Source organism: Ips typographus, linkage group LG3 (assembly GCF_016097725.1).
Source record: "Ips typographus isolate SLU linkage group LG3, UJ_Ityp_2.0, whole genome shotgun sequence".
Lineage (NCBI taxonomy): Eukaryota > Metazoa > Arthropoda > Insecta > Coleoptera > Curculionidae > Ips > Ips typographus.
This window is the reverse complement of record NC_138424.1, coordinates 6,928,503-6,954,640: the sequence shown is the minus strand read 5'-3', so window position 1 is coordinate 6,954,640 and position 26,138 is coordinate 6,928,503. Positions and strand designations below refer to the sequence as shown.

Below are 26,138 nucleotides of genomic sequence, written 5' to 3'. Positions count from 1 at the left end.
GTGTGCATGTACGAGCCGCAGCACCACATTCTGACGGTTAATAAAGCCCCTTTGCAACTTAATATTAAAATAAATTTTGAATTTTAAACACGAGTATAATCAACTACAGGCACTTATAAAAAATGTAACATTGTCATAGGATTTAAAAACCCCTAAAAACCGAATATGAAATTAAATAAAATTATGCAGTTGACTCATAATGTAGTAGTAGTGTTTGAGAAACATAATTTGTGAATTTATAAGTGATAATGGTTAAATTAAAACATTTGTTTAAGTTTACTGTTACTCCTCATACTGTTTAGGATTGTGTTCCACTCTGTATATTTGTTACAAAGTATTAGTAACAACACAGCCACCATGACTATACCAAATATGCAGCGTAAACTAGAAAACATGATTGATAATCGAAATGATCCACAAAACCACAAAAAAACTGTAAATCGAGATTGCTGAAGTATTTTAAAGTATTTTCCCCAATGTGTGTGACCTAATTTATAGTATTAGAGGAATTTTCAATGATTCAAGGTATTGTGAAGTATTTTTAAGATGCTATGATGCATTTGAGGGTTTTATACAGTCTGTCCCAAAGTAACAAAAATGTTTAAGTTAGAAAAGTTTTAATGAATTATATGGCTAATTCAAATCTTTTTTGAAAAATATTGTATTATTTTTTGTTTTCAAGATATTTCAAAAAAACTGAACAGTGATGATTTCTTACATGGATGGCCATATTTTGCATATTTTGCAAATTGTTTATTGGAGAGCCGGTAAACTTTGACATTGTTAGGACACTTTGTTATGAAGAATAATTTGGTTGTCCCAAAAATGCGTTATCGTTATTTATTCTTGAAGTTAGGACACTAACTTTTGTTTTATTTATGGAAGCCATATCTAATTTTATTATTATCTATTAGGCCAAAAAATCACCATTTTATTGATGTATCGCATGGTATAAAAATATTTATTTTACAAAAGGAGGGGAATGACACGCAGTCGTCTCCACAAATCTTTATTCGTTTATCGATATTTATTTTAGTTTGACAGCTGTCCACTAAACGATTTGCACAATAATAGCCAAAGAAAAAATCATCATTTTTCAGTTTTGTTCAAATATCTAGAAAACAAAAAATGCTGGGTTATTTTTCAAAAGACATTTGAATTAGCCATGTAATTCTTTAAAACTTTTTTAATTTAAACATTTTTGTACCTTCGATAATTACTGAGATCCCAATGGTGCGCATCGAATTTGGGACAGACTGTATATTTCGAAACAATTTAAAGCAATTTGACGGAGATAAAAGCACTTTTATGCAGGAACTTTGTGAGTAAACTTCAAGTATTTATTTTCTAATTTTAATTTTTAGACTATTTCCAAATACCTTGCGAATTTATACTTGTAGAAAAATGATGTTCAAATAAAAGTTGAAGATATCTCTGAGCTGAACAAGACTATAGCTTATCAGATTATTTGTATCACTTTCGTCATTTTTTCACTTATTCCTAAGCTGTTATCTTCTCAGACTATAAAAAAGAAGCAAATTAAGCTGAAGATATTCATTCAGGACTTCTGAGCCACAATATTAATCTAATTTGGCTCCCACAAAATTATTGAAATGCTCAGCCACACTGAACTCAGAAATAGATTTGTTCTGTTCTGGCAATTTTACAGTGTTTCTTGCAGAACTGTTTTAGAAGCCTCTGGCAGGTCTAAAGCAATTCTTGCAGGGTGTATGAACTTTAAGAGACTTTTGACAGTTTGAAAAACGTCATTTCAAGGTTTTTTAAAGGCTTCTGGAAATTTTTAACAATTTCAATAGGTTATTTGACTCTTTTGAAAATTTCAATATTTCTTGCAAAGTTGTCCATATTTTCAGAAGCCTCTGGCAATTTTAAAGCAGTTCTTGCAAGGTTTACGAACTGTTTCAGATTTCTGTCAGCTTGAAACATTTTCTTGCACGGATGGCAACGGTAAAACCTCCATGCAATGTTTGCGAATTTTTAGAAGCTTCTAGCAATTTCTTAACGATTCCAAAAATTTATTCGATCTTTTTGAAGAGTTCTGGCAATTCTAAAAACATTCTTACAAGGTGTAAAAACTTTACAGAGACGTTTGGCAATTTTAGAGTTTTTTTTGCAAAATTGTTTCAAATTTTTAGAAGCCTCTGGCAAGTCTAAATCAATACTTGCTATGAGTATGACTTTTAAGAGATTTCTGATTGAAAAACGTTATTGCAAGATTTAAGACTTTTAGAGGCTTTTTACAATTCCTACACGACCCTTTTGAAGGTTTCTGGCAATTGAAACGTACAAATTTTTCAAAGACTTTTGACAAATTTTATAGTGTTGTTGCAAAAATGTCCCACATTTCGACGATTTTAATGATGATAACACAGTAAATGTCTATAGAAATTTATAACGAGCAACAATATAGCCAGAAACAGGGTCGCACAATAATAATTATTGTCATCACTCTGATCCCAGTCAGTATTTTCAATGTTAAATAGACCGTGCAACAAGACATTCACTCACGTACTAAAATACTTTTCCAGATACACATCTGTATGCATAACAAAATTACAAAAAGCAATAAACTTTCTTTCCTGCCCACTTAATGAAGATTCGTTGTTCGTATAGACGATTTTTTTCTAAACTTGATCTATGATCAAGATTTCTAATGTTAATAAGTTTGCGATTATTTATCAGCGATGAAACCAATGAGCCATAAACAAGAATGTAAATTTTCAATATTTGTGCCAAGCTGAATAACAGTTACGCTTGGTACTACTTAGATTTTTTTTAATGGTACTGGGTCAATGCGTGCCTTGGTCTACAGGACTTTTATGGACTCGGTGGTACCAATTAGGCGTGACTTGTAATCATACAGGAAACTGGCCTGGATTTTCCTTTTATGACAGTCGACTTAACAGATTTTGCGTATTGTCACGAATTGCTTCAGGTCTTAATTAAAAAGAAAAAGTTCACATTAATTTAGTGTAGATGTAACAGTATGAAGCTGTTAAAATAGTTAGCCAGAATCGATTCGAATTCTTAATTGATTATTGTCAGTTAATGGGTCGTAAATCGGTTATGAGCTAAATTGCCATTTTCACAGAAGAACCATTCAGTTTCAGATTACAATTTTGCTACGTTTTTTGTACCGTTACTCGTGATTGACGGTTAGTTTTAGGAAAAGTGCGTGTTTAATAGTCCATTAAGTTTTAAAAGGACTTAGTTTTGTCAGTCATGTTCTTTTTAATAACTTAATACAGAGTGGATTTAAACGCTATGTTTTTACAATACAAGCTTTTTCTCTGCAGTTCCTTGAGTTATTCAGATATCTGCTGTTTGGCATTATAATTTAATACTGTAGTGCTAGGTAATTAACATTAACCAAAAGGAAATTAATGAATCATAATGCGATACAAATTATAAAGGTGAGCAGCGTGTGAACTGATCAACTAAAAGCAATTATTTTCAACTTTATTGTTTACTTTCAGACAGTTCAGAATTATGTTCTTGTCTTTGTAAAAATTTGCATCACAACACGTCCAAAATTAACAAAAGCTTTAGATGACTTATTATAATTAGTCTAACTACTAGTGTCATTTAAATAAAATCTAAGTATATTCTATCTAAAATTCAGTAAATTTCTTTCAAAGTCTGGTTACTAATGGTGATAGCCACACAACATTATAAAAAAATATAGTTAGTTTTGCATTAAAAAGTATGATTAATATGATCCATTTTTTCCTGGAACTTTGATTATAATTAATACGTTTTTGTACAAGTTAGACAGAAAACCTACCAGTTTTAGTGATATTGAGTATTCAGGCACTATTTAAATATTGAAGAAGTACTGTACATTTAAAAGAACATGTCTTCGTGTACAGAATAACCACAGCTGATTATCACTTTGGTTAACCTTTTCCACACCAGAATAAATCTAGACTAACCTTAATTTGATAACTGTAGCAACGTTAGGGGAACGCGGAGTCCAAAAACCCGGCAATAAACCAAATTAGAACGTAAAAGTGTCCGATAAAAAGCGTCAGCGAGGTAGATAAAGCCTTGCCGGAACTGTCCCTTAAGAGCCGTAAAAACTTTTCAAACAACAATGGCTGAATTTAAATTCATGACGTAGTCCTCTAGAGGGATCGAAGACGTCACAAGGGAAATGCACAGCTTCACTGGCAGGTTTCGTAATAACAAAACTACGCAATCTACCCAAAAATACTAATTAAGAAAGCATCAAAATGATTATTACAAGGAAAAACTAAGAGAGAGGGCAAAAACGAGGCGTTGAAAACTTGGGAGCGAAAGTTTTTGCTCGCGCCCCAACTTCACCAACTTCGCTGCTCATCGAGGGAATTAATTACTCCGGGAGGGATTTAATTTGTTTTAGTGGTTTTGGCGGGGTGCAAAAAGGTCAGTGTCTATTGTGCATCCCGGAATGTCGGTCGCTGTTTTCCGCCACGATCCTGTAACTTCTGTGGTATTGAACTTATGCCTCGTTAAGCATAAACTAGTACAGTTTTTACCTCTGACGCCATGTTGAAAGTTTGCCAGTGCAGTGCAATTAATGTTTATTTTGAAAGAAATGGTTCTAATTTATTGTGTTTATATGCCCCACTGTTGTCGTTACAAATTAATGTACTTATACAAAATAACAACCCTTCAGATCCCCTTTTAACAAAAAATCAAAAGTGAAACTTTCTGTATGAAGTTGAATCGTCCGTAAATATACCTACTAGATAAAAGAATAGTCTGTCAGATAACTAAAATAAGAATAAGAGAATGTCAGAAAAAACTCCGCATTCAGCTGGAATCTAACCAACAACAGACAGGTAGAGGTGGTTGGTTCAAATCCAGCTGAATGTTAAACAAACTTTTCACCTAATTTTTGATTTTTGACCAAAAAATTATTTCCTTTTGTTCGACATTCTGTATGTTGTTCGAAAATAATTTCCTTATAGCAAAACCTGTAAACAAGTTTGATATTTTTACACCCTGTACTTATATTTAATTTAATTTTAGTTTAGTTTTGAGTAAAGCTTGTTAACCTAACCTAACCATAAAATTTTGACATTTTGTCCCTTTTATATTATTGACAATGATTTCTCTTTAAGGTTATATGACAATTTCCGTCGATATCTACATAATCTTGATTCTGTGGAAATCGTGAATCATGATTTTCTGGAAATTGTCTTTTGCTTGTTTTACGCTACAACTCCACTGTGTGAACTACATCTTTTCAATAAACCAAATGTTGAACTTTACTTTTCCTTTTTGCAAAATTACAAACTTGAAATCCGCAAAGGTTTTGGTACATATTTTACTAACTAACGTTGAGAATTCTTTACGTTGTGTCTCTGTTTTAAACCGGACACCCTGTATATTATAGCGTCATTCGATTCAGCTTTTCAAGTTTTACTTTAGTCTATTATGTACTGTACAAAAAGCGTAAAGTTCCCAAGATATACAGTGTAAAAGTTTTAGCAGGAATTTGCACCAAATCGGTTATGGATGCGTTCAAAAGCCAAATAGTGCACTCATCTCAATTAGGGACACTGTGTATATTATTACGTCATTTGATTCAGCTTTTCATGGCCTACTTTATAGTCAACTATGCGCTGTACAAAAAGTGTACAGTTTTAGAGATATACAACTAATCCTGTTGGTATTCATCCAACAAAATGTTAGACCACAATTTCAACTGATTTAAATCTTTGTTGCACCAAACCAGTTTTCCTAAATAACTCGAAAACGGTGAAAGTTATAAAAAAAATACAGACCAAAAATGTTCCTTATTAACCCAACACCGTAAGTTGGACCGCTTTTGCTTCCAGTATACAGGGTGTGCAAGAAAAATATGGTGGTACACTATTTTTGTCACCCTGTACGCAAATTTTGCATTTTTTTAACACCACTGGAAAGAGGAGCTCAAAACGATTCTTTTAAATGGTTGAACCACCCTGAACTCCCAAAAATAACTGAGTTACAAGGTGTACAAGTTTCAACTGATTTGATTAGTTGCATCAAACCAGTTTTTGCTAAATAACTCAAAAACGGTGAAAGTTACGAACCATTTTCAAAATACCAAAAATGTTCTCAATCAACTCCTTAACTCAGCACTGTAAGTTTGCAGGACCGTTTTTGCTTCCAGTATACAGGATGTGCATGGAATGGTGATTGACTGTTTTTGGTCACCTTGTATGTACATTTTTAGATAGAATTTTTTGCTCAACACCACTGGAAAAAGGAGCTCAAGACGGTTAATTTAAGTGCTTTAATCTACCTGAACTCACAAAAATAACCGAGTCGCAGGGTGCTCAAATATCAACTGATTTGAAAATTTGATGCATCAAACTAGTTTTTGCTAAATAACTCAAAAACAGTGAAAATTTAAAAGATAACAAAAATGTTCCTGAAGAACTGCTAAATTCATCCCTAGAAGTTTCACACAGGCTACTATACAGGGAGTGCATGAAAAGTGTAGTGATTCAGATGATTCCATGACAGCCATGGCAGGAAAATGATACTTACCGGTAAATTTACGCCTGGAATGTTTCAAATAAGCGAATTATGGAGAATTTTTTGGGAAATGCCACAAAAATTTACCTGAAAATGAGTTTTTCTGAGACTGTCTGTCTTCGTAGATTACTGCGATGGATTTTGGTACATCGAATTTTGACTCGCCATTTTAGTACTATTCAATTAAAACTTAGTACGGTAAATTTTGACCTTGGAAACATGATTTTGCTGTCAAAATGATACAAAACAAAAATAATTTGTAATATTAAAATGTGAAAACGTTCAGGATAACTTAACATTTAACCCAACTGAATATGGATAGTCTAGATCCAGAAAGACAGTGGCTTGCCTTGGTTGGAGTCATTTCTGATGATTGCTAGGTCACTTGTAAAAATATATTTAAATTATTGTGATAAAAAAACCATGTTAATGACTCAATTTCTTAATTTTTGATTGGCTATTACCTTAATAACCTAAAAGCAAACAACCGTAATAATGTCCATCTGCGGTTTTATATGCAATTATATCTTTCTTGGAATTCCAGAATTAACAGAAAATTATTATAGACATGCTGTATATGAGCAGATGAGATATGATTGTCATTATAAGTTTTTACACTACTCGCTTATAGAAAGCTAGTTAAGACTCGATTAGCACAGATCCTGCAAGCGAACACAAACTAATCGTTTTATTTCTCTCTGCCTTTGCCTAACCCATTACGACGACCAGTAATGAAACAAAGAGAGGAAAGGGAAAAGTCATTTGCCCAGTGGATGGCAATAATTACCGTCATATTTCCTAGCCAGGTGGACGCGGTTCCGTTTTTGGTTCACTGGTTCACTTTTACGATGTATAATAACCGGTAAGTTATGACTAAGTTCGAGGGAATCAGTTTGCCGCGAAATTTCTTAAAAAACGAATATCTCAAAAACGATAGTCGTGTAGCGGCGACGCAACAATGAAGGTTTATATGAGGCAGTCGAGCGTGGTCGAAAAATAAAAGGAAACGACAGGAGATCCGTTAAAGCTTCGGAAAGAAAACTCTTTAAAAAATTAAACAGCTTTAGTCGAGCGAGCCGAAGACGACGAAGAAGTTTGTCGGTTCGTTCGAGCGTGCCTAGCGCAATTTACATTAAATCTTCTACCAAGAGCCACTGAAGATTACTCGGAATTGAAGATAATTGCAAGGCATATCATGTTATCTTTGAAAAAAAAACAGAAAAATGCTAGAATTGCTAATTACACCAGGTTCAATCAAGGGCAAGGAATACATAATTTGACAGAAACCTGCCATTGCCAACCAGTTCTGTCACATTTTATCAAACACTTCTTTCTGCAATTCTACTTTCTGCGCTCAAGAATTAGAGTCCTGGGTGCGTATTTTTGAAACGAGGGAAGGGAATTATCAAGAGAAAGACCTGTAGAATTTGACAAAAACCCGTCATTGTCAGCTTCTTCTGTCACATTCTATCAACTCTTCTCTTGAGAATTCCTTTCTCTGCTTTCAAGAATAGGCCCCCTGTAGTGATGATCATTTGGTATAAATTAGCCTGTCCCGTAATTTTGAACATTTTTTTTGATTTAGTTTGAGGATCTAGGAATGATCTATTTGATGATTTGAGGTTAATACCGATTGTCTTCCATTTTTACAGTTTTTTTAAAGTAGAATATTTTTCTAGCAGGAACCAGTATGGTGCAGCCAAAAATGAGTGATCTGAGGATAAATTAGCTTGTCTTTTGCTTTGAAGCAGGGCCAGTAAACGTATCAAACAAATTTCTATTTGTAGAATTTGGTACCAGTAATTTTGATTCTATCAAGTTTTCATCACGTTTTCAGAAGTCAGTAGAAAAACAGAGAAAACCAAGTAAAATAGAAACGAGACAGAAAGAAATCAGAAGATAGAAAGAGAAACGAATATTGGAGATGCAAGTTTAAAGATAATCATAAAAAATACATAAGAAAGAAATGAAAGTTAAATAAAAAGGTAAAAAATAATTAAAAACTCAAGTGACACTGTGATAATAGTTAATTTTGGTAAACCTCATAAAATGGAAGTTTGATTTTGCTTTTATGGTCGATTTTGGCTTGGAACTACTTTTAGTTCTTATGGGAGAACGCATTAGGATGACAACTAATTTGAAGCAAATTTGAACCACAATGGCACTCGTCACGTGATTTGGTTTGACAGTTGGATTATCACTGTCAACTGTGCAATGTCAGTATACACCATATAGAATAAGAAATACCGGTTTTATTAATTTGAAATTGGTTGTTTTCTACTTTAAATGGATTTACAGTTTTTACGTCAAACTTGGTATTTTTCTAACATATTTTTGTAATATTTAATGATTTTAGGACTTTTATCGATTTCAAATAATTTTCATGTGTCATAACCTATATCTTTCTGTAACGATTTTCAAAAAAATACATTTTCAGATTTTGAAGTGTCATAGCTCCTAACTGGCATGAAATAGAGCAAAACGGTTTTCATGTTCCTTTCTTAACTTTTTGATTGCGTGGTTGAAAATTTGATGTCATTTTTTTACTGTTTTTTGACACCTTTCAAAATTGAAAATGTTACTAAATGATAGATCTCCAAAAGTTAATATAAACACATTCAAAGCCGTTTTGCTCTATCTCATTCTGGTTAGGAGCTGACACAATTTATTTTTCGATTATCTATATCTGAAAAGCGGTTGCAGATAAATAATATAGGTTAGGTTAGGTTATATTACATTCTATACAAAAATACAATAATTTATACAGGGTGTTCCATTAAAAATAAGCTAGTGCAGTATAACCGAAGGTTGAAAATATTTTAGTTGGATTGGGCTGACTACTATGTTAGAAAATTTTCAAAACTTTCCTTTTGGTAGTTTTTCTTCTTCGTGGGACAAGAAAGTTAAACTAAAAAATAGTACTAAAAAAGCTTCTAAAAAGGGATATACCGGATGTCCAGAGATCTTCACACTTTTAAGCAATGATGAACTGATTTTAAATAATATACCTTTGATATCAACTTCCTGTCTCAGAAAATCAGATTAAAACCATTCTTTTAGCTTGTTTATTAATGCTAGACAAACCTAGACAATAATTACTCTGGAATTCAATTTAAATTGATTGGAATCCTGCTCCTGATCAATCACCCATTAATATGTCTTAGTCAATGCAGTACTATCTTACAGTACAATTCCACATTTTTTTTTTAATTCTATGCATATTCACAATAGTCATCTATGACACAAGCATCCTATTATATTTGCAATCATCTACCGTATCATTGTACCGTATTTATTAATTTTGTCACCGTGACTTTTTAATGAAGCAAACAAAACCAAAGAAGCATCACTAATCACCAATAGAGTACATTTACGACGTGTTTTGGTGATTTTCAATGAAGAGATTGATCGGCAATTAGCAATATACTCTATTAATAGAAAATGTGAAGGTTTTCACGCATCATGACGCAACGTATCGAGAATTCTACTTTAACAGATCCTGAGGAAATAACGTTTGTTTGTAGCCGTGCAGGAAAGGAGTGGCAATGCCACATTTTGCCTTGAACAAAGCAGGTTTTGCAGATTCGAGCAATTATAGCGGTAATAGACTTTGCTGCAACAAAACCATTACTTTCTATATATTGGTGTCTCGCCTTTGATTTGCAAAAGGTTGACTCATTGAATGTCGATATATCGTTATTCATAACATTGTTAAGGTAAAACAATGCCAAAAATAAATATGTGCTGTACTGATTTACAAGGATAACCGGTTTTTGACTGTTAAGTTTGCTAAAAATCTGCTATCCTAAATCCACCACTTACATTACTGCTGTTCCCGTATACAAAATCCAAATTAGGGATCAAATGTACTAACAAAAACCCTCGCCAAAACCACTTGTAGATGTGGAATTTAATTCAAAATTTTAGTCATTTATTATCTTAAATAAAGTAAATCGACTTACTTTAGCAATTTGTATCCAAAGTATGGGAAAACTGTGACAAAATTAGCAATCCACCAACAGTTTCTAGAGAACAAATTTTACTACGCAAAAACCAAATTTTCACAAATTTCACACTTAACTGTTAGTTTTGCAAAATTTGGAATTTCGGTAGAACACTGTTGGGAGGGAAAGAATAAAGGAGAACATTAAATTGATCGTTCTTCAAATTATTGTGACAAACATAATATTTTACAAAAAATCAGTTTTCTGCGTCAACCTTCGGAAATAACGTCTTTCTTGGCATATCAATTCTTTGATCATCTACAATACTTTGTATTACCTTAACACCAATAAAATCCTATTTTTTTTTGTGCCTTCAAGCGTGGGCTATCTCCATGACAATTTGGTTGAATTGGTCTCTATCTGTTGCTACTCGGAATAGTTGTTCTACTCCCAGTCTGGTCCAGTTTCTAATATTTCGCAGTCACCATAGCTTTTTGCGATCTATCCATCTTCTGCCTTCAACCTTTCCCTGAATAATCAGGCGAGGGATGTGATATTTATCACTTCGCATTATATGCCCGAAATAACTGACCTTTCTTGTTTTTCTGGTGTTCAGGAGTTCTCGATCCTTATTCAGCTGTCCGAGTACTTCTTCATTACTGGTATGTGCAGTCCACGGGATCTTGAGGATTCTTCGATAGCATCACATTTCAAACGCTTCTATTTTATTTATGATGTCAACTTTAAGCGTCCATGTCTCACATCCGTACAAAAAACTGTGAGGTTTCTATTAGTGAGAGTTGGTTTCCATTTGCTGAATGCTCTACGTGCCATTTCAATCCTCGCTCTTACCTCTTCGTCGCACGTTATGTCATTGTTCAGCCAGCTACCCAGATATTTGAAGTGTGATACCAGTTCAATATTGTGTCCGTTGATTGTAATCGGAATTGGTTCTATGTTTATTCTGCCCACAGTCATCCATTTCGTTTTCTTGGTGTTTATATTAATACCCCATCTTCGACTAGCCTCGTTCACTCTATCCAGCAGCATTTGCAAGTCTTCCATGTTTTCTGCAATGATGGCAGTATCATCTGCGTACCTTACGTTGTTTACAATTTCGCCACCTATCTTTACTCCTTCTGTCCTGCCATATAAAGCCTCGTGAAATATGTTCTCTGAATAAAGGTTGAACAACAGGGATGATGAAACATATCCCTGTCTTACGCCGCTTTTTATTGGTATTTCATCTGTAACGCTGTCATCTAGCCTGACTACTGCTGTTTGACTGATATAGGTTTATCAAAAGGCGCATATCATGATAGTCTACGTTATATGATTTCAAACATTGGAAAAGTTTTGTGTGTTTGACTCGATCAAACGCTTTTTCGAACTCAATAAAACATATATAGATATTTTTTCGAAACTCACAACTCTTTTGTAATAGTGTCCTCATGCAGAAAAGGGGTTCACGTGTGCCCAGTCCGCTACGAAATTCAAATTGTTCTTTGCCAATATTGTGTTCACATTTGGCATAAATTCTGTTGAGGAGTATCCATCCTTAAGAGTATTTTTAAAGTGTGACTCATTAGGCTAATTAATCAGAAGTCATTGCACTTGTTAGCTTTGTTGTTTTTGAGTAAGACGATGAAGATCGATTTCTGCCAGTCGCTGGGAAGTTTACCAGTTTGATAGACCCGGTTGAAGAATGCCGTCAGAACAGATATGCTCTTGTCATCAAGTAGTTTTACCAGCTCTATAGGGATTTCATCGGGTCCTGGACTTTTTCGTGCTTTTGATTGGTGTATTGCTTTTTGAACTTCGGATTTGAGAATGTTTGGACCGTGTTCCGCCATATAATCAGTCAGTAGATTTTCTATCATTTCGCGGGTCTCGTCCTCAAACAGTTGTTGAATATACTGTTGCCATTCATTACACTGATCTTCCTTCGTTAACAGCGCCTTTCCATCATTGTTCTGCAGCACTGTTGTGCTTTTTCTTTTATACAGGGTGGTCCAGTTTTAAATGTCAATAATTCACCAATCCATAGCCAATTAAAAAATAAGTTGACATGCATTATGTAATTTTCCTGAAAAATGATTTCTAAGGAAAATACAGTCCTTCAAATTTCTGTTTAAAATATCGGTTTTTTGTCATAACTGTCAAACCGTTGGAACAATTTTGATCAAATTTGGAATGACGTTTGCCAAAATTCTCTAGTAGCCTAGATACAGGAAGATGGTTTTAATGTTTTTGCCTTATCTTCTACGTCTCTAGATATTTTTCAAAAATTACGTGTTTTTTTAATTTCAAAGTTTACGATGCAAAAGAAATTATCTCTTATCAAATTCTGATTTGATACTTCCTGTACGAGAAGTTCAAAGACCCAAAACTAACTCAACCCAACTTAAAAATTGTCTTGGAAACAGAAAATTCACTTAAGAAGCTTAAAAAATTTAATTGTAGCTAGTTTTCATAGTTTCCAGACAAACTGAAAGACTTTAGTTTTGAAAATTGACTGAGAAAAGATAAAAATTGATTTCAGAAGCTTAAAAATTGTGTTTGTAACTAGTTTTCATGCAAATTAAGAGACTTTAATATTGAAAATTGATTTGTACTTGTATACATAAAAAACTACTTTTTCTAGAATTTTGTACTACAAATTCATACATTTAAACCTTAAAAATTGACTTCAACACCAAAAAGTGACTATGAATTAGTAAAAAGTAACATCAGAAGCTTAAAATTTGCATTTGAAGTAAGTTTTCATAATTTTAAGACAAATTTCAATATTTTAGTTTTGAGAATAGTCTTAGATAGAGGACATTGACATTAGATTCATGAAAATTGTCTTGAAAACTAACTTTTCTTGCTTTTAACTTTGCTTTTAATTTTCTCAGAATTCTGGACTATTTTTAGTGTTTCAAAACTGTAAAACAAAAAACCGTAAAACAGCTTGGAAAATCAAGTTTCAAGACTATCTTTACCAAGTTATTGACACAGCAAACTTAAAAACAATTTTCACATTCTTCATAGACTTAAAATGGCATTCCAAGCTTTGTCACTATTCAATCGACTTCTAGACACCTCAGTGCTAAAAATTCGAGTATTTCTTAAAAATCTAGATTGTTTTTAGTGCTTTAAGGCTGTTTTCAGTACCTCAAATCGAGTTTCAAGACTATCTTTACAAAGTTTTTGACTTATCAGGTCTAAAAGCCAATTTGTACACTGTCCACAGTCTTGAAAATGTTATTTCAAGCTTCTTCAGTATTAAATTGACTTCTACACTCATCATAGGTGCAATAAATTGTAGCATCTTTAAGAAATTCAGATTGTTTTTAGTGCTTTTAAAGACTGAAAAATCGAGTTTAAGACTATTTCGAAAAGTCAAGTTTCTTCAGTAATAAAAGTAAAAAATTTTGGTATCAAATGCTACGATATTACTCTTGAGAACTAATTTTTTGAAATGAAATAGTTCGAAAATTTAATTTACTTCTAGACTTGTTCCAGTCCAGAAAATTTAGTTGTACACCAATTGAAGTCCTGAAAATAGACTTTTGGACTCTCTTTAGTCCTAGTAAAGTCAGTTCTAGCTTTAAAAGTTAACTTTTAGATTATCTGTAGAAGTAAAAAATGAGTTTCATGCACAATACAATCTTTGTCTTGACTTCCGGACTGTTTTTAGTTCTTGAAATTCAGTTTCAGACACTCGACCAGGATGGCAGTTTGAGAAAACAAATTATAAAACTATTCCTAGTAGTAAATAGCAAGTTTTTAGACTATTCGGTACAAATTTGGACTCTCAAAAGTCTTGAATGTTCAGTTTTACACTTTAAAACGATTTTTTAAATTGAAATTTGAAGGACTGTAAGTTCCTTAGGAAACGTTTTTCAGAAAAATTACATAATGTAAGTCAACTTATTTTTTGATTGGCTATTGAATGGTGAATTATTGACACTTAAAACTGGACCACCCTGTATATGCCAGAATGTTCTTTTAGCTTTTTATGTAAGTTAAAATCATCGTGTATGGTCTGAAGATGTTCGATTTCTTTGCAGGATTCCCGAAGCCACATTTCCTTTGCCTTCTTAATTTTTTTTTGCGAATTATAAGATGTATTCTCTTGTATTATTCAGGATTTTTGTTTTTGTGTTTTCGTCTCTACTCCATGAGATTTAATATGTCCTGTGTCATCCATTTCTTTTTTCCCTTTGGCTTTACTAATTGTTGAACTCTTCCATTTCTCAACGAGGTCTTGATATCTCGCCAATTTTATTCGACACTTTTGTTTTCGAGGGAATATGGTTGGGTAATATACTATAATTTTTATAATTTCTTCCATACGTTTTACCGGATTTAACAGAAAAAAAGATTACTGATCAGAACCCATTAAAATCCCACCGAAATGCGCATTTTCTTCATCGGCTCACGCTGTAGAGACAGTCGGAATTAATTAAAACTGTCCGAAAAGGGACTTAAAAAGTTGTTTTCCTTTGTTTTTTGGCGGTTTTTCCACAGAGTTTCACTTTCATCCGGTCCCATTGTCGCCGCCATAATTAATCAGGTATTTCGTCCGAATTAATTGCTTCTTTTCTGCTCGAAGCTTTTTAAGCTTCTTACATTTTGAATTCCTTTTTAAAAACGCTTTTGGCATGCTAAGATAAAACGAGACGAGCCGGAATTATATTCATTCAGGCATTTTTGTCATTTTCATCGAAATTAGGTAAATACAGATGGGAAAATTTGACACTCCCACGGTGCAAAAAATTGTCTGAAATATGAGTTAGCAACACCGTTACTTGAAAGTAACGTATAACGTATACACGCGAGTATAAAGGTCTACTTTCACTATACCATCCAACAAAGAATCCCATGCATTCTTTAAGCTCGAACAACTTTTAGTCTAATAAAAATGCAACCTAGTCCTTCCTGTTGGATTCTTTCGGGCTGGATAGGAATTGTTTTGGCTGGAAAAGGGTGCAGGAAGTTTTTAATCAAATTTTCCAAGTTTAAAACACGTTTAAGTTACGTTTAAAGCCAGACTTTGTGTCTATACATTTTTGGGAACAATTTTTTGACAAACCATCAGTTTTACCACAAGATTTTCTGGAAAACCTCATTAGCATTAAACATTGTGAACTTTTGCCTGTGTTTTTGTGCAAAGATGTCTTAACAATATTCTTATTAGAATGACAGTTAGTGGAATGGTGGCCATTTTGAGAAACTTAGATAATGATGAAAATTAAATTAACTATCAAAATATTCTTGACTATTTTGTTGGACAAAATTGTCCCCAAACAGCTTCATCAGTTCGTTCATATCACGACTTCTCATTAAAAATAATTAATGTCATGTCAATACTCTTCAAGATAAAAAAGGCAGTGGAGTCGAAAAAAAAAAACCGATTCAGCGTTTCTGAAGGGAGCGACATAGCAAAAGCCTTTGACGTTCGGCCGTTTTTAATTGCGATTTTTCTTTTTAGAAGCTCAAAACTCCAGTGCCGTGTCTGGAAACTTTGCCGTTAAAAATTCCCAGTCAAAACATCCTTGATTATCGTTTCCCAATAGGCGAATTAAACAAACAACCCCAGGGGCGACGTTTTGCTTGCGGAAACTTTTCCCTCCCGCAGGGACGGGCGGGCGGTAAGGGTGAACAGCCCAATGTAATTAATGCCAATTTACTACCCTAATTAAAGCCACGTAACAAGTTTTTTCTCGTTACTGACGGGTTGCAAAGCGTTTTTTTTTGATTCCAGGTTTAATTAGAGGCTATTTTTTGAAATTAACCCCCTCTTGTCGATCTCTTTAATCTTGTAGCCTCAGAGAAAAATATAATGTTTTTCTCTTAATTTAGTTAGTGAAAAGTGGTTTTGTTTTTAATTTATTGTTTAGATGTTTTTAAATAAGGTTTTTGAACATTAAGACCAAGAAAAAACACATTAAGCTATAGCAAAAATAAAATTGCTTGAAGTAAGAATTTATTAGGAAGGTAAATGTTGTGAATGTGACTAACAAAACAAACAGCACATTCAAATCACTTACGTTTGCTGTAGTTAGTTGATGTGAATTAGAAAAGTGCAACTTTTAACCACAAATTTCTCCTTGTTATAAAAAATATATTTTTAACTAAGTATGTATTTTCTTTTGTTGCAGGTAAGAACGATTCTTCTTTTACTGCTGATGCTAAGTTAAAACTTAGAAATGCTATTTATGTGAGTATGGATACATTTATAGTCTCTAGAGTTATGAATTATCTATGATTGTTGGCTGTACAGTGTGTCCAGAATAACTACGGGGATCTTGAAAACGCGGAAAACGGTTAGAGATTTGGTTAAATGGGAGAAAAGTTGCCTAATCATGCCCTTAATAAAATGACTTTAAAAAGTTATTTCTGAAAGCCCTTTTTATTCCAAATTCAATAATGATTGACAATTTTAATTTTTGGTGTTGGAGAAAAACCGATTTTTATGTCTTATTTTTAAATTTAAATTAATAAAAACTGTCTGAATATTCTAAATTATTTTAGTTAGCAAGTTTTTTGACTCTTGACATTTTTTCATGTTGCGCCCACTAGCGGAGCTACTCGAAACCAGGCTGGGCAGGTGGTTTTTTGGGAATTATTATTATTGGAAATTACTCGCATATTTGAAACATTCTGTATAGACATATTAGATCAGTAGATAGTCAATGAATGGGGCTATCACGTGGCATTAAGCGGATCTTGTTAAGTGTTACCGTTCGGCCGCTAGAGGTCGTCAAAGTTAGTCATTATATTTCCAAAAAAAAAAATCAAAATTTTTTATTTCAATTTGGCGGCAAATATCTTTGCATGGACTGTCTAATTAAATAGTGCTAAAATGAAAGTGTCATACATCATTAAATTCGTAATAAAAAGGACTAAAAAATATTTACGAAAATTTAAAACTAAATTGTACTTTTGACACTCATCCATTTTTGGACAAAGCTAAGTTTTAAGAATTATTTTAGTACTTTTTTTCGCATATTTTAGGGACACCATGTAGAATCAAGTCCTTATATTGATTTTCAATAAAAGTTATACAGGGTGATTCCAAAGTTGGTACTTTCCTTTCACCTGCGAATAGGGCTTCAAAAAATAAGCTTTTTTTTTCCTTTGACGCTTTTTCGAAATATGAACAATAACGAAGATACAGGGTGTCAAAATTTTACTGAAAAAAAAACAAAATACAGAATAACTTAAATTTAATTTTAACTAACTACAGGTTATTCTTTATCAACAGACATAAACAAAAACAAAAGATTTCAGCCGCCTTTGAACTAAGTTTTAATAATTTGACATTTTAAATTAAAACAGCATTTAATTTAAGGCACGCATTAAGATGGTTTTTATTTTTTTACTCGAAAGCGGTGCGTCGTAGCAAAAAACAATAAAAGGGGTTTTATTTTTAGAATTGAACAAGGAATTCAATAATAAATTTTATGTTGAAAAAAAACTAGTAGGGTAATATTTTTTTTTGGAAATGTTTTTAAAAAATTATACGCGCGCCACTGGTAAACGCAAAAAAATTGTTGTTTCTTGGAAAATTTCCTTTCCATGTAGCTACTGACACCTACAAAATTTTGTTTAATTACTTCAAGTGGTTTGGCCAAAATCATTAAATTTTTATTTTTTCAGTAAAACTTTGTCACTCTGTATCTTCGTTATTGTTCATATTTCGAAAAAGCGTCAAAGGAAAAAAAACCTTATTTTTTGAAGCCCTATTCGCAGGTGAAAGGAAAGCACCAACTTTGGAATCACCCTGTATTTCCATGGATATTCAAGGTTTTTTTTCATTTCAACTCAGTGCCTAAGTACAAGAAAGTCTCTTTAAAACACTCCACCAAAAGTATTAATTTAACATGACAAAGTTTCTTGCAAAAAACAAGTCCGTAAAAATAGTGTAAAAATACATATACATTCTCTAAGCCATAATACTGAAAACAGTTTTTTTAAAAAACTCAAAAATAAATGCACAATACATCACTTGAAACTTCTAAAAGCTTTTCCGGTTCAAAAATACCGTTTTACGCTTTAACCAAACATTTGTACAATCCAACGATTTTTAACATGACAGTATATTCCAATTATTATACCTACGGTAAAATCCCCTAAATATTATATGAACGTTATAGGATGAATAGAGTGGCCTAGACGTAAAATACAAAACGTGCCTCGTATTTTCTTATGCATAAAGTTGGCAAGAAATAAAATATTCCTTTTTCCGGGGGAGTTTTCCGCTACGGATATAAAACTACAAAGAAAGAGTAGACGGAATATATCCTCTTATTAGCCCGACTTCAACAAAAGTTGCACATTAAATAAATCCAGAAATCTTCCTAAACTGAAAGTGCGCCCGCTCTTTTATTCAAAATCGATACTTTTCTCCAAGATATTCGGTGTCGAATGTAAAGCAGTAGGTAATGTAATCGAGGAGTTTACGAGTTTCACAAAAAGAATCCAAAAACTTTCAGGCTGTCCCCGGTATGTCACTGGAATAATTTAATAAAGTCGCCTCAGCAAATAAAAACAAACGTAATAAAATGGAATCCAACAAACACTTTTTAAATTAAAACACGCTGGTTCGATCAACAGGATATCCATTAAATTGTTGTTTTAAGGTCGGATCGAATCGCTTTTTGTGTCTGCATAACGAACCGAACCGGCCATATTTTTATCCCTATTAGTCTGGATAATGCTAACGCTTTTCGTTGGAACGGTTTTTCCATTTTAATTTTACATTGCATTGTTAAATTTTGTGCTTTCTCATATTTGTCGAAATGAAAAATCGCCCATTAGGATAAATAATCAGAGAAAATATGTTGAATTTCCCACGGTATCCCTAACCATTTCGATGGATAAATAAAAGGAAATCCACTAGTAGAAATAGGTTTTTCGGTAACCTATAATTTGAAATCAAACAATTTTATCGTAATTTACAAATCAATTGTCAACTACTAATATCTAGATTATTGTGTATAGTTTCATGTACGAGAAAGGTCATCTTCACTGAAGAACTAACCTTCTTACATCACAATAGACCTTTTATTTTCAGTTTTTTTTAATGACGAAAGAATATTGTTGTTGTTATTTATTAAGGTTAGCATAACTGAGATGACTCGAAGTGGTTCCCTAGTTTGCCATTTACATTCAAGTAAACTGTTTTTCAATTACATTATTTTACTCATACATCCTGTGTATACTTATAATAGAAATTCAGACTGTTAAAGAAGTTTAGCAATTGATTTCTGGGAAAAAAACCTTTTTCGGTGTCAATCTCTCCGCTTTGCAACACCTTGTATGGACAATTACCAGCAACAGCAATAAATCGTTGACTGATTTCTTAATTTAAATTATTGCGGACTCTTTATATCTTCACCGGTATTTTTGTGTGGCTGACTGAAAAATACGAGAAAAAGTGTTCAAATTGATTTAAATTAAATTCCGCTGACAAAACCGAGTAAAAACCCAGAACTATTTAATAATTCAAGAAATTCGTTTCTTCTCAAATATTGGCAACCGCAATTTTTTATTCCGGAATCTTCCGCTATTGTTCGGACACCCAAAATCAAATAACGAACCAACCGCTAACAATCTTGTGGTACTACTATTTGATGATGTCATTTACAGTATGGCCCAATAATTATGGAGAATGCAAGGTTACTCGTAACGGTACTGATTTTAAATTATATAAATTGGTTAACCCTGTTAATTTAAAATTCCTGATCCAATAAAATAACTCAGAGCGAGTTTTATGTTCCATTTTCGCCGTGCTTTTTCCGAGTTTTACTTCCTTGTTACATATTTAATAATCACGGAGTGATGAAAAAAATTGCGTTTTACTCAACCAAGGCATAAATCAAAACCATCCCCCAGTCGGAACAAAAGTAATGCTCTCTCATTCCGGTGAATATACGAACCGGTAAACCGAAACAGTTATTTAAACAACCATTTTAATGCCGAATACTACTTTGGTTGTCTCTGCAAGTTCACTCGGTTTTAAATCGTGTTGTTGTCGACGACCTAGATTTCAATTGACTTAAACTATAAGAAAAAGTTGACTTGCCATGTAAACGTACCTGGCCAAATTAACGTTACATTCTGTCCAAAGCAATAATAATTGTGTTAAGTTTAGTTTATACAGCTACAGGGTGTTACATAAAAAATAAGTATTATTAATATTATGTCTGTCACGTGTTAAAGTACAAAAATGTAGTATTTCTACTACCTTTTGTGCCAGTGGGACAGAAAAGAAGAAGTCTAAAAATAACTATAGTTTGTAATAACCCTGTATCTAAATACAGAGTGTTTTATTCTTTGTCCTGTGTTGCTGCGCCAATGCGCCAGTGATGTTTTTTTAAAAATTTAAAATCCCCATTCAATTTAGAAACTTTTTTCTATTATTTCTTCCTTATCTGTAAACGTTTTTAAGCAAACAAAAAGTAAGTTCAACATTGGGGTTTTTGTGTAATTTTCTCAAAAACTTTGACAGGTAAGGAAAAAATTAAAGAGACAAAGAATTTTGATTTTTTTATAACAAAAATCATTGGTTTAATGTTATTTTTAAGTTTGGGAAGGAGAATTTTAAAAAAATTAGGAATTTGTTAGTTTGACAACGTTGAAAAAATTGTTTTTTTAACTATAAAAACGATGGTTTTTAAAATTGCATTTTTTTATAAGTATCTAAGGAAAATATCAATTTGGCAACGTTGCTATAATTTGTTGCTAAATTAAGTAAAAGGTCAACCTGGAAACATTGTAAAAATTGTCTCATAAATTGGAAAATTGACAGTTTGGTAACAGTGTAAAATTTGATAGTTGATAGGTAAAAAAAAAATTGCAAGGTTGGCAAATTGACCATGGCAACATTGCAAAAATGTATATTAAGTCAAGGAGAATGGACAAATTGGCAACGCTGTAGAGACGAGCGTGTTTACGAGTATTTTTAGGAAAATTGTCAAAAATTGGTGATAAATTAGGAAAATTAATTTGACAACATAAAAATATGAAATTTGATAAATTTTAAGCGATTTTAGCAAAAATTGCTGCTGTCAACTTCTACCAAAATTTTTTACTAAATTAGGGACATTTTTATGAAAAAAAAAACAGATTTAGCACCACGGTAGAAACGAGAGTATCTATTATTGATGAGCAATTTTAGATCAACGGCTAATTTGGCAACATTCCAAAAAACTTAATAATCAATTAGAAAAATGATGGTTTGACAACTTTGCTGAAATAGTAGATTAGTGTTTTCTTAAAAGTAATTTTAGGAATAATGTCAATTTGACAATATTGCAAAGATAATGTACAAAATTAGGTAAATGGTCAGTTTGGCAACGTTGTAAAAATGTATTTATAACTTAGATAATAAATCAATTTGGCAATGTTTCAAACATGTTTAGTTACATTATGACGAATTTTGTATGATTTTCAAAAGTTAGAGGATAAAGTTTTTGGAAATATCAATCACAATACAACAAATCTAAATATTTGTTGTATTGAACCATATTTAGCACTTTCGCAAACAAATTTGCAAATGTTGAACCTCTAATTAAGAAACTATGAGAGAATTAAAACACGACAGGTTTACTAACATAAGTTGAAAGTTTTCCGCTCTATTTTCGTATCGCAGGGGTCGTAGATCATTTCCCGGTTGGCATGAAATGAACGAAGGCAAAGCCAAACTTCTTCCGTTTTTGAAATTGATTACTTTTTAGAATTTCGCTAATAAAACGATCGCTTTTCATAAGGTGTGTCAATATTTGGCCGCGACCGGAGCGCGAGTCTCCTGCGGGTCTGTTTTGACTCGGTTAAAAGTTAATCGAGTTCCGGATTTTATCGAGAAAATAATCATAGAGCTTCGTTTTTATTAGAATTTTACAATTGCAATATTTTAAAAATGTTCAATTTTAGTTTCCTATTTTTGCGCGTTTTTTATTACATTGATTGGGAATCCGCTTGGATTATTTTTTATTCTGATTTCGTATTCAGTTTTGCGTATGCGGTTTACATTGTAATATTAATTACGTTTTGTTCGGATTATAAAGCTTTAGTTAAATAACGTTGTACTTACAAGCTTTAGCAATTTGCTTTGAATAAGCAATTTTAACAATTCAAAACATATTTTTTTAGGAAAATTCCATGAAAGAGCATTAATAAATAGTTGTAAATTAATAAAGATAATTGCTAAAAGCAGTCATCTGGTGCGTTAATTTTTAATATGCGTATTAATACATTGAGTAAATAAAAAAAACAACTAGTAACAGTCATATCGATGTATTTTTTAAATTAATTATTTGTTTGTTTTGATTTTAATACACATTTCATAATAATGATTACATTTTATTTTTATTAAAGTTAGAAGGAGAAGTTGTTAAAAACTGTTCAACTTGTACAATGATTTCAAACCAATCCACTTTCAAATTTGTCAAAATAAATGTTCAACATCAATTTTCAATTATTAATTCTTTGATACCCTAATTTTTAAGTTTTAGAGGTATAAGACAACCAATATAATGATTAGAACCTTGATTTAGTAGTGATGGGTAAATTATCAGTGCTTCTGGCAATTTATATTTTGACACCGCTTTTCTCCCTGACTCTAATAAATTTTGTAGTATTTTTTCAGGTTATTGGATAGGAAATTTAATGAGGATTTCAAAAATGTGCTTAAACCAGTAATTTTCTCACTCCAAGTGGGTTTTAGAGGCCCTTTTTGACCCTTACTGTCTTTTTAAATTGTGTTTTTAGCAGTTCAAACTTTGACACCGCTTTTCTCTCTGACTCTAACAAATTTTGTAGCGTTTTTTCAGGTTATTGGATAGGAAATTTAATGAGAATTTCAAAAATGTACTTAAAACAGTTATTTTCTCACTCCAAGTGGGTGTTACAGCCCTCTTTTGACCCTGACTGTCCTTTTAAACTGTGTTTTTGGCAGTTCAAACTTTGACACCGCTTTTCTCTCTGACTGTAACAAATTTTGTAGTGTTTTTTCAGGTTATTGGATAGGAAATTTAATGAGGATTTCAAAAATGTGCTTAAAACAGATATTTTCTCACTCAAAGTGGGTGTTACAGGCTTTTTTTGACCCTGACTGTCCTTTTAAACTGTGTTTTTGACAGTTCAAACTTTGACACCCCTTTTCTCCCTGGTTCTAAGAAGTTTTGTAGTGTTTTTTCAGGTTATTGGATAGGAAATTTAATGAGGATTTCAAAAATGTTCTTAAAACTGTCATTTTCTCACTCCAAGTGGGTGTTACAGGCCTTTTTTGACCCTGACTGTCCTTTTAAACTGTGTTTTTGACAGTTCAAATTTTGACATCGCTTTTCTCTCTGACTGTAAAAAATGTTGTAGTGTTTTTTCAGGTTATTGGATAGAAAATTTAATGAGGATTTCAAAAATGTGCTTAAAACTGCAACTTTCTCCATCCAAGTGGACTTGACAAGCAATTTTGTCCTTAAGTGTCAAACTGTGAAACTGTGCTCAAGAGTAGCAAAAATCAGGATTTAGACGTGTTTCAACGTGTAAATTCAAACGTGTTTCTGAGATTCATGACAGTTATTTTGACTGTGGTCACGTGACTGCCTAGCTAAATTATCCTCCAAAAGCCACGTGATATCTGTCTCTAATGTCAAAACTCCCAAAATTTGTTTAGAATTTTCAAGATTACAGTTTAACACACAGGCTATTTTTTATAAAAACGTTATAAGATTGTTACTCATTTGGTCCACTTTGTCAGACAAATTTTACTTTATTTTATTATTAATAAACCAAAATTGCTAAAACGCAGCCATGACAGGAAAATGATATCTTTTAAGCAAATTTTAATTAGATACCCGTAAATTTACTAATCAAATTGGAATTTACTTGGAAGTTAAATTGAAGTGTTTTTTCAAGTTGTTGTTGTTTCAGTGAGTGATTTTTAGGTAATTTACCGACTAAATGAAGAGTAGAAATTTAAATTTACTTTGCATAGTCCCATGGAAAACAATATTGTAAGCCTATTTCAATTTGAAAATAAAGCGATTTGTGTTTATTCAATGTTTCAAAATAACAATTTTTCACATATAAGCTCTTTCAAATATAAGTAGACTAACAGTAAAGAAAAACTAAAAACCTTGAATGAAGCAAAAGTGTAAGAATAATATTTTAAGCAACAAAGAAGCGAATGTCACTCAAAATATTTTAGAGGTAAATAGCAACAAAAAAATGAGTAAATTATACCTTATGAACAGTTTTGGTTTCGTTGCTTCACCCTGTATTATACTTGCGAGTTCACATGTGGTATTTATACTTACTTAAGACAATCACTAGTATTTATTTAATATTCTATAGCTAAGATAAAAATACAGAAAAATGCCTGGTGAGCAGCTATAAATAAATAAAATTCCCGGTGATATCAACAGTCGATTACTACGGTAACCTTGTAGAAAGTATGTTGGAATACCTATTTTTATATTAAAATATTTAATATTAATAAACTACTCAGATTTATACTATTTCGGCTATTAATAATGATATTGATATTAAAAGGTTTTGGTCCGTTTGAGAATATAATTTATTACATATTTATTTACGGATTTGTATTTTATTGACATATTGTATTTTTTTTTATTACTGAATTAAAGTTTTGGAGTAATAAAACCGCGTTTAGGACAATCTCTTAACTCCCTCCAATGAATTTTATTAACAAATTTGAACATTACTAGAAGATTTCAATTGGTATACCTACAATAACCAGTTTACAGACCACAACCTTAATAGAAAATTAGGGAAATTAGTCATGTGAAACACAACCATAAAAGTGGGTTGTTTTACTTGGGTGATTCCATTGATAATACACGATTGGCGACAACCTGAAATTCAGGACAATCACAAAAACAATGGAAATTTGGATTAATTGAAAAACTATGTGTTTGGACCAGTTTGGACCATCTTAATTTATGGCTTTCTAATGTCAAGAATTGCATATTCCTGCTATAGAAAATTTGGTCAAACCCTGTGCCATAGAAGACCAACGAATGCTACTCCTGTGGAACCGCCTATTCAACGTCTATGTACCCAACGTACTTTAGTACAAATTTAAATTGAGCAAAATTAAAGGATTTATCAATTATTATATATAATGTTATGAAAACGACTTAGTGCTGATTTCAGTCATTTCCAAAAGTCTAAATCCCTAAGTCTAATTTTGTCTTTTGAGAGATAAGACTAGATTCAAATGACTGACAATCATCAGACAGATGTTTTGTTGAGGTTTGTATGTGATTTTTTTTCTTGTTTTTTACAGTGTTGAAATAGAGGTTTAACTACGGTGGAAGATTTATGCTTTGTATTACACAGACTGCTGTTTGGTACACTACAATCAAAAAAATCGTAATTTAAACAATGACGCCACCGGGCACAGTGTATTGTCTTGCTGTACGAGCTGTAAACCATTCCAGTGTTTTATTTGTGCTTCCGATAATTTTACGCAGCCAGAATTTAGGGTTTTTGTAAATTTTAAAACGAGTATGTTGCCTTTCGCCCTTTGCTTTTTTACAATAGATATTGTTTTGGATCGCTATCTATTCACGCTTTATAACTTCGGTTTCGACTCGCTGACTCGTACCACCTGCATTATTATTGTATTTAACTTGCGGTTGTTTG

General features: G+C 32.4%; 1 protein-coding gene and 1 long non-coding RNA gene across 7 annotated transcripts in view; both read left to right on the top strand.

The window, feature by feature from the left end:
- The window catches only part of Fas3 (fasciclin 3), a 195,543-nt gene that overhangs the window by 33,493 nt on the left and 135,912 nt on the right, over positions 1–26,138 (top strand). The window lies entirely within an intron of this gene.
- LOC145727085 (uncharacterized) lies at positions 7,624–8,539 on the top strand. The gene is made up of 2 exons (XR_014177775.1): positions 7,624–8,153; positions 8,211–8,539. It is a non-coding gene; the product is annotated as an uncharacterized LOC145727085 (long non-coding RNA).